A 10041-nucleotide genomic window follows, 5' to 3' on the forward strand; every position below is an offset into this window, starting at 1 on the left:
CGCAACCCTCTATTGAAACATAAATAGATATTAAGCCGATCGATCCTATATAAATTCAGCAACGATTGCTCCTAAGCGGCCGTAGACGTGCTACGAATGCCACGCGTAGCACGTAGGTGCTACGCCGTAGCCACGGCTACGGTCTCAAAGGTAACTTTGAAAAACTCTTGATAAAAGATTGCGCTAAATAAATTTAGACTTTCAATCACAGGAATATGGTTGAGATTGGAGTGAACTGTTGAAAGAAATGTGAGGTTGTCTTAGATTACTGACGTCATCAATGTTTTAATGCAATATACTGGATACTACACTTCATTTTATAGCTCTAGACGGACCGCCATATAAAATAGTAACCTTAAAGTACTGCTTTTATTAGGGTGGAATGAAAGTTGGAAATTGATATTTCTCCGTTGGTGACAATGAAGTTATTATGTTGCAATTCTTGAGATTTTTCAGGCAATGGACGGAGCCCACAAGATTCAATGTAACTAATATAATACAATTCCAAACCAACCACTACAATCTTGTTTAAGTACATACAAATGTGTTTTGTCACAAGAAAAATATTTGCAAATAAAATTAAATGTTAGTTATAACTTTAATTTAACCTACAACATTTAAATAAATAAATAAAATAAATATTCGGGGGACATCTTACACAGATCAACCTACGAGTAGCCCCAAACTAAGCAAAGCTTGTACTATGGGTGCTAGGCGACGATATACATACTTATATAGATAAATACATACTTAAATACATAGAAAACACCCATGACTCAGGAACAAATATTTGCCCTTACCGGGATTCGAACCCAGGACCACCGGCTTCGCAGGCAGGGTCACTACCCACTAGGCCAGACCGGTCGGCAACTTATTTTTAACAACTCTCAGAAATATGTATACATTAATATAGGGCTCCAGAGACTAAACTGTCCTCGAACTCGACTCGCATAGATCTAAACTAAACATTTCAAGTTAGGCCTACAAGAAACTAACTACGAAGGTTTAAAGTACGCAAGCACCAACTTTGGGGAGCCCCCAATTATTTACCTCGGATCCACTGCTACCTAATTATCACTACACCTTATAAAACAAAGTCCCCCGCCGCGTCTGTGTGTTTGTTCGCGATAAACTCAAAAACTATTGAACGGATTTTCATGCGGTTTTCACCTATCAATAGAGTGATTCTTGACGAAGGTTTAGCTGTATAATTTGCTAACCCGTGCGAAGCCGGGGCGGGTCGCTAGTAAGTACATATATATAATGACTAACGGTCTGACGACCGGTCTGGCCTAGTGGGTAGTGACCCTGCCTATGAAGCCGATGGTCCCGGGTTCGAATCCTGGTAAGGGCATTTATTTGTATGATGATACAGATATTTGTTCCTGAGTCATGGTTATTTTTCTATGTATTTAAGTATTTATATATTATATATATCGTTGTCTGAGTACCCACAACACAAGCTTTCTTGAGCTTACCGTGGGACTTAGTCAATTTGCGTAAAAATGTCCTATAATATTTATTATTTATTTATTTGTATGTGTGTGTCCTTTCCTCTCGGGATTTTATTACTTACCTAAATAATACTTTGAATATAGCGTATTGTACAGACAAAATGTTGTCAGGCTAAAATACTTGATGTTAGGAGTAGGCACGCGGTCCATACGAAATCACAGGGCGGACACGCCATACATCAACAATTATTTGCGTTTATATGTGTGCGCGGCACGTCTGTACACGCGTCATTGTGTATGTGTGGGTAAGTCGCTTTACTGAGAGGACGCCAGAAGTCCGCCAGATTCATGTCGCGGCCAGTCGCGGGGCGAGGTAATGCGAGTCGGGGCGGGGCGGTGCGTGGCCGTTCTGTATGATAATACTATTACTTATTCTGTGACGAAATGGAACAAGATTGCATAACGCCGGCCATTTCCTTGCGGCGGCTAACTGCGCACTCGCATTGTCCAAGTAGTCCAAGAGCTAGGGTTAAAAGTAGTAATTACAGTCAGCGTCATATAGTAGGTAGCATCCAAAGTATTCAAATAGTTCGGTATGCCATACAAATTATATGGTGTACCGAACTATTTGAATACTTTGGATGCTGCCTACTATATGACGCTGACTGTATCTAAGAATTAATGAATCAAAATTTATTTTACATCAACAACTTACTTTAATGGGGGCAATCTTAATCAGATCGACCTTAGCCTCAAACTAAGCAAAGCTTGTGTGGGTACACTGGGTACTAGGCGACGATATACAAATTTATTTAGATAAATACATAATTATATACATGAAAAGTGACGCTCGGCTCGATTCGGAAAATGAATTAGATTTCTACTAGACTTCAACAAGTTACGATATGGATAATTTAAAGATATTTGTAAGATAGATATGTCAAATTTGACGTTTCCGCGATTCTGGAGGTCCTCTTGAACGATTTCGACAAGTTATGACTTAAATATCCAAGTCACATCTAGTCGATATCTAATGTAGATCTAGGTGATCTCTAAATCGTCTCTAGATCTTGTGATTATCTCGAAATCGGAATAGGCCTGGCTGTCTTGTGTCAGAGGCTCATAGTCTCATATTGGGTCGATGAGCCAACGAAGTAAGTAAATAGTAGTATATGTAACGGTGCGTGTAACGAAGCGTTACACTATCGACCTTCATACTATTTCTGGCACCATACAAATTCTAAATTCCCTTTTGAAATTCAAATCCTATTCCAAATTCCATTCAATGATTTTTATTTTCAGTTCGATCACATACTCTGATCGATAAACATCATTTAATCTAACAGACTGTACTTCCCAAGTTTCTAAACACGACCGTTTAAGTGTGATTTTTATTAGTAAACGTAATAATTCATAAGTGCGTGCAGTTCAGTTTAGTGCTCGTTTTGTGGCCCTGCACACCTTCCAGATATATATCTACATCATCACCAAGGCACATATTGTAAGTTATTTGATTTCTAACCTTCTGAATTACGAAAGTGTTTTTATACATACCTATCTGTTAACACGTAACCTGTATTGTTACAGGTGCCTTTTTATTTAAATAATAAATACCCCTCATCGCTCTGGATCCTGCCTTTTCATTCCCATCATCCCCGTGAGGCTCCTCAACCTGCCCCCTCACACTGGCGCCACCAACGTGCTCAAACCCGGACCTGACAAGACACCCACCCGCCTACGACGCTGAGCAGCCCGTTCCAGTTCCTCCGTGCCAGCACCTGCTCCTACCCAACAACCGCAACCAGCTGTTCCAGTTCTACATTTTTCCTTTTTCTACCAATTTTTTTTTATATTGTTTGTAATTGCTAGCTTTAAGAACATTGGCGTTGCTATCTTGACAACGGCTTAAAGTTCACAATCTACACAGACCATTCCGCATTACAATGGTTTCTCCATCTAGATAATCCAACCGGACGTCTAGCCCGCTGGAGTATTCGTCTATCTACATTTAACTTCGAAATTAAACATAAACGTGGTAAAGATCATCTAATCCCTGACGCTTTATCACGCTTACCTTCAGTAGACGTTATTAACTACAATAGTTCTAATACCAATGACGACTGGTATAATAATATCTACGCTAAATGCAGTTCTAACCCCAACACCACTCCAGATTACATAATACATAATAATAAATTATACCGATACTCAAAAACCCCTTCGTTACTCCAATCTGAGTATAATTGGAAAGAAGTTATCCCACTAGAGTACAGAATACCCATTATCACAGAAAATCATTCCACCCCAACTTGCGCTCATTTCGGAACATTTAAAACATACAATAAAGTTAAATTGAAATATTTTTGGCCAGGAATGTACAAAGATATTTCAAATTTTATTGCCAAATGCGAGACTTGCTTAGCTTGCAAACACCAAACCCAACTAAAACTTGGCCTAATGGGTAAACCTAAGCAATGCTCTCGACCCTTTCAATGCATTTCAATAGATTTGATCGGCCCCTTGCCTACTACACTAAAACACAACAGATTCATCTTTGTCGTTACTTGCTGTTTTTCAAAATATTGCCTCCTCTTTGCGATTAAACGAGCTACTTCATCAGTAATCGTTCATATTCTAGAAAACCTAGTTTTCCTAGTGTACGGAATCCCACAGACCATAATTCTTGACCATGGTCCTCAATTCGTTAGTCAAGAGACAACGGATTTATTCCACTCCTATCATATCCCAAAAATACACTATTGCGCAATTAAATGCGCCCAACCAAATCCCGTGGAGAGATATAATAAAGTTGTTACCACAGCAATATCCTCATTCATACAGGATGACCACAGGAATTGGGATATCAACCTACATAAGATACAATTTGCTATTAATACTTCCGTAAATGAAACAACAAATTATACTCCTTCTTTCCTTGTATTTGGTCGCGAATTAGTCACATGTGGATCAGCATACGATAAATCTGATCTCACAGATGATATTATATTCGCGCCCAGAGACGAATACGCTGATAATCTTGGTCTTCTCCAGCCTGTCTTCTCCGAAGTACAAGCCCGTCTTTGGAGAGCACACCAAACCAATTCTTCATCGTATAATAAACATCACCAACATTTCGAATTCAACGAAAATGACATCGTCTGGAAACGAAATTACGCAATTAGTAATTCTCCTAAACACTATTCTGCTAAACTTGCACCCAAGTTTATTAAATGTTCTATCCTAAAAAAAATATCACCCTTAGTATATGTCCTACAAGACATGTCCGGCAAAATGCTCGGACGATGGCATATTAGAGACCTTAAACCTCTCCCCAAAATTCTAAAATAAACAATATACTGTTTTTCCTTAATTAGATTCTTATTTGGCTCAAACTTAGCTACTTTTCTCCTAAGCTCCTAACTTGTAAAATATTGTATATAATGTTATACATTTATAATTATATCTCATCCCCATTATACATTTCGGACTCATTACATTTCGTACATACCTACTTAGTACGAATTTATACGTTCATTTATACTATTTAATTTATATAACGTTATATTACGTTCATATAACGTTATTCAAAGCTAACTCTACCAGAGTTAGAACAATACTTATTTATATATTTCTTCCCTTTCCATAACGTTCATATTTACGTACTTAGGTACATACGTACCGTACAGTACATTTATTAATTCCATTAAGGAATTATCTTATGATATTTTGTAGTAATCCTACATTCCATACGGCATTATTTTGTTGAATAAATTTCAACAATCGTACTCTTTGTAGGTACACATTATTGTAGATATTATATTTAGATTCATTAATATTCAGCGGGTGGTTACTGATTAATAAGCCTTAATACCAATGGAGAGCGATTTAATGAGTACGTCCTCTACTTAAAGGAGTACTCTATTGAAACTTATTTTGGTTAAACAATTAACCAAAATTTTATAAGATGATGTATGAATGACCTTTGGTATGCATGTTTAAATCGCCTCTCTTGTATGATAAACATTGTATATAACATCCCCACCTTCTAAATTTATCACTCATATCCATATTCATTACATTATTTTTACATTACGGAAAAATCCTTTGGCCATAAGCCCCAGGATTTTCCCTTCCAGGGCGACCCCGGTAGTGTAACGGTGCGTGTAACGAAGCGTTACACTATCGACCTTCATACTATTTCTGGCACCATACAAATTCTAAATTCCCTTTTGAAATTCAAATCCTATTCCAAATTCCATTCAATGATTTTTATTTTCAGTTCGATCACATACTCTGATCGATAAACATCATTTAATCTAACAGACTGTACTTCCCAAGTTTCTAAACACGACCGTTTAAGTGTGATTTTTATTAGTAAACGTAATAATTCATAAGTGCGTGCAGTTCAGTTTAGTGCTCGTTTTGTGGCCCTGCACACCTTCCAGATATATATCTACATCATCACCAAGGCACATATTGTAAGTTATTTGATTTCTAACCTTCTGAATTACGAAAGTGTTTTTATACATACCTATCTGTTAACACGTAACCTGTATTGTTACAGGTGCCTTTTTATTTAAATAATAAATACCCCTCATCGCTCTGGATCCTGCCTTTTCATTCCCATCATCCCCGTGAGGCTCCTCAACCTGCCCCCTCACAGTATATACATCGTTTTATGTGTATATGAGTATTCTATTAATGTACGTTAGATTACTTAGATTAACAATAAAAGGTAACGGTATCCGCTTTCTTTGTTTATATTCTGTTAAATAGCAAAAATAATTATACAGACGATATATAAACATTTTATTTCTTTTCATAACAATTACTGGACAATGTACAGAGTACTCTTACATTTTTTGTCTTTTGTTATAATCGTGTGTTCTTTTTTGCATTTTTTTTTAAGTCTCAAAATGTAGTCCTAGCTCTTAGAACCTTCAGAACCAAATGTAAAGTACTGTCCACGTTATCATTGCGGCGTTAGGAACGGCGAGATTGGCTTTATCCGCAAGAAAAGGGTTGACAATCCGCTTTGTACCTACTGGCTGAATGGAAATGCTTCGACCTGATTTTTTAGTCTTAGAGAATAGAAGAAATCAAATGGACCTCTATAAAAAATATTTTTCACCTCAGCAGCTCGAACAAGGGTACTTTGCTTCTTAAAAACAGTGAGCAAAATGCGATTTTGCTCACTGAGTCATTTTGTCTCACTCAGTGAGCAAAATCGCATTTTGCTCACTGAGTGAGACAAAATGACATTCAAGTGACCTTTATAGTCAAATGTCATTTCAACATGCGGGGTCTAATACAAGTTCGATATACTTGGGTTCTATTATCTCTGTCCCTCTAGGTATGGTCTCACTGCTTAGGGTGAAAAATTTTGTGTACTACACGAGATCAAAGTTATTTACATCTCGTGCGCTTTTGAATCCCTTACTACGCTCAAGATTCTAAATTAGATTCACTCGCTACGCTCGTGAATCTATTATAGAATCTTTCGCTTGCACGGGACCCAAAATAAGCACTCGAAGAAATATCAAACTTTGATCTCTTGTTGTACAAATAACTATTATCCACATTGGTACATTCTATATCTTCTCTTCCCTAAATTAGATAGGGACGGGATATTTTAATGTATTTTTAGACAGTATGCGTGACAACTTTCAGAAAACCTAGGCTTTGAACAGATAATCCCAATTTTTTAAAAGGGGTAATTTAAATATATAAAAAAGAACATTTTTACAATGTAACATTAATAGTTTTTCATGGAATCATTCTCAATGAAAGACAAAAGGTTGCTGCGTGCCACACGAGACCAAAGTTATTTGCACTTTGTATATATTAAGTCTCTAACTACTTTGAAAATTCTATTTTTAAATCACTGGGTACGCTTGTGATTCTATTAAGGTGTAGCGGGACAATTACGACTGCGGGGTAATTTCAACTAATCGAAATATCATCCATGTTTTACATTATTAACTAGAGTTACACACAACACATCTTTTTCGCTATCTGGACATAAAAAATGGTACTCTAGTTAATGACGCGCACCCAAGTTGCAAACATCGCCATTGTTAGTAGCTCGGTACTACTTACAGGGCTAGCGTGTCTTACTGTCAAGTGTAAGTCTTGGGCAGTTCCAGTTGTGTAAAAGTCTGATAACGTGATAACCCTGCTGTGTTCTTGTGCGGTGTCGACATTTACGCAAAAATCAAAGGCGTCGGTCCACTGTTACTTGTTACACTGTGCCTAAAGCAAAATCCAGAGCCGAAAATAAACAAAACACGCATGTAACAAGTAACCACTCGTAATAAGAAACACCAACACAAGGAAACCACACTCCTTCACACGGGCCGTGTTACATTTCCACATTTTTTCCAAACATTTACTTTGCCCACTTGTGCGGTAAGCGGTAAATAAAAGGCGGCATTTCCTCAGGATTAAACACCAAAGGAATTGATGCACGTTACAAAAGTTTTAAGGCCAAAAGCTTAAGGGCTTTAAGAGAGTATTTAAAAAGCATCCCTCAGTTGACTTTTCGTCTGGAAGATAATCCGAGATTATGTTACGTTTGGACCATCGTTCGTAAACTCTCAAAGCGGTAGGTAAAGAAAAATTCGTCTGTGCCGATATTTTTTATCCGATTGCTTTGCTAAGCGCGAATAAATCAATACATTAAGCGTAAATATCTAACTGTCGATGTTGGCACTAAATTATGCAGTAACAAATTGATCAAACAGAAATTTGAGATAACAAAAATGGAAGCTATGTTGCAAATTTAAATCGCTTGATTGTTTTTAGAAAAGCATCATGCTTTATATTTATTTATTTATTTTAAAACTAGATTATGGCATCAAGGCCCATATTATATATACCTTATAGACTAACGTGCATAATTATAGTACATTTCATAAACTTAAAAAATAAACACTGTATTAAGGGTACTATTTGTCTATGACATGGCGAGATTCAAAAAATATTTGTCTAAAATTACTCGATATCAATCAATCAATCAATCAAATAATTTATTTGCCAGAATACAGTTTTTGATTAGTTGGTAATACAGTTTTTTTTGCTCAGTGTATTCGGCCCACATACAGGCATGCAAATATTAAATTACATAAATACCTAACACATAACTTAGGACATTTTTAAATCAATATAATCAAAATTTATTAGATAAGCATAAAATAATATCAGAAAAATAAATAATAACAATAATTAACATTAAACAATACAGATTATATAACAGTCCCATTACATTCAATAAATTCCTTAACACTATAATAACATTTGTCCAATAACCAATTTGTCAGTACACGCCTAAAGAGAGGTCCCTGTAGTGACCTTATTTCTTCGGGTATGTGGTTATAAATTTCGATGCACACGTTAAAAGCATTTCGTCTGTAAATAATTCTTTTTCCAAGCGGTTTATCTAGTCCATTTAATACTCTCACTCTTGTCCTTCTTTCCATGATTTGAGAGGCATGGCAAGGGTAAAACATGCAAAGTTTTAAATAGTGGGACGCAGCAGTCGTCAAATTGTGCGTTGCAAATTGCCCTGACACACTTTTTCTGGATTTTGAAGACTCTATCCGATCCGAATTGCCCCACAATATCAGTCCATAAAGTAGAACAGACGATACATATCCATGATAGGCTGTAAGTGCTGCTTCAGATGATACAGTACTTCGTAATCTTTTTAGTGCAAAAACGAATCTATCAAGGTTTTTACAAATTTGCTCAATATGCTCCTTCCAATTCAAGTGATTGTCTATGGTTATTCCTAAAAATTTAAATGTGTCAACTTTCTCGACTTCTTCATTATTATTGATTAAACGTATTTAAATGTCGCTTGAGTTGTACGAAGAAAATTGCATAAGTTTAGTTTTACTAATATTTATTTGTAGTTCATTTACTTGCATCCAGGTAATAATGTCCTTAAATGAATTATTTATGTCACGTTCAAAATCAATTTTGTTATTACATTTGATTATCAAAGTTGTATCGTCAGCAAACATTATACTTTTATTCAAAGTGGCTTTCGGCAGATCATTAATGTAGAGAACGAATAGCAAAGGCCCAAGAATACTGCCCTGCGGAATACCTTTATTAACGGTTTTGAAATGTGACCTATATGATTGCTTTAGTATTGTATGACCTGTTTCTTTTATTTGGCAAATTTCTGTGCATTGCCTTCTGTTTTTCAAGTAACTTTTGATCCAGTTAAGTGCTATTCCTCTCACACCATACAATTCCAGCTTGAATGACAAAATCAAACGCTTTTGTCATGTCCATAAAAATGGACATGACGGGGACGCTTTCGTTGATACACTCAGCAATAAACTTAACTAAGTCAAAACAAGCGAGAGATGTCGATTTGCCCTTGCGGAAACCAAATTGTTCAGGGCAAAGAATATTATATTTTGTTAAAAAGTCATTCAGTCTACAGTGAAATGCCTTTTCCAGTATTTTTGAAATAATTGGGATTAAGGTGATAGGCCTATAGTTATTATAATCCTGCTTGTCCCCTTTTTTGTCTAATGGTTTGACAACACAGATTTTTAATTCTTATGGAAAGGTA

This window comes from Cydia splendana, chromosome 15, assembly GCF_910591565.1.
Source record: "Cydia splendana chromosome 15, ilCydSple1.2, whole genome shotgun sequence".
In the NCBI taxonomy this organism is placed as follows: Eukaryota; Metazoa; Arthropoda; class Insecta; order Lepidoptera; family Tortricidae; genus Cydia; species Cydia splendana.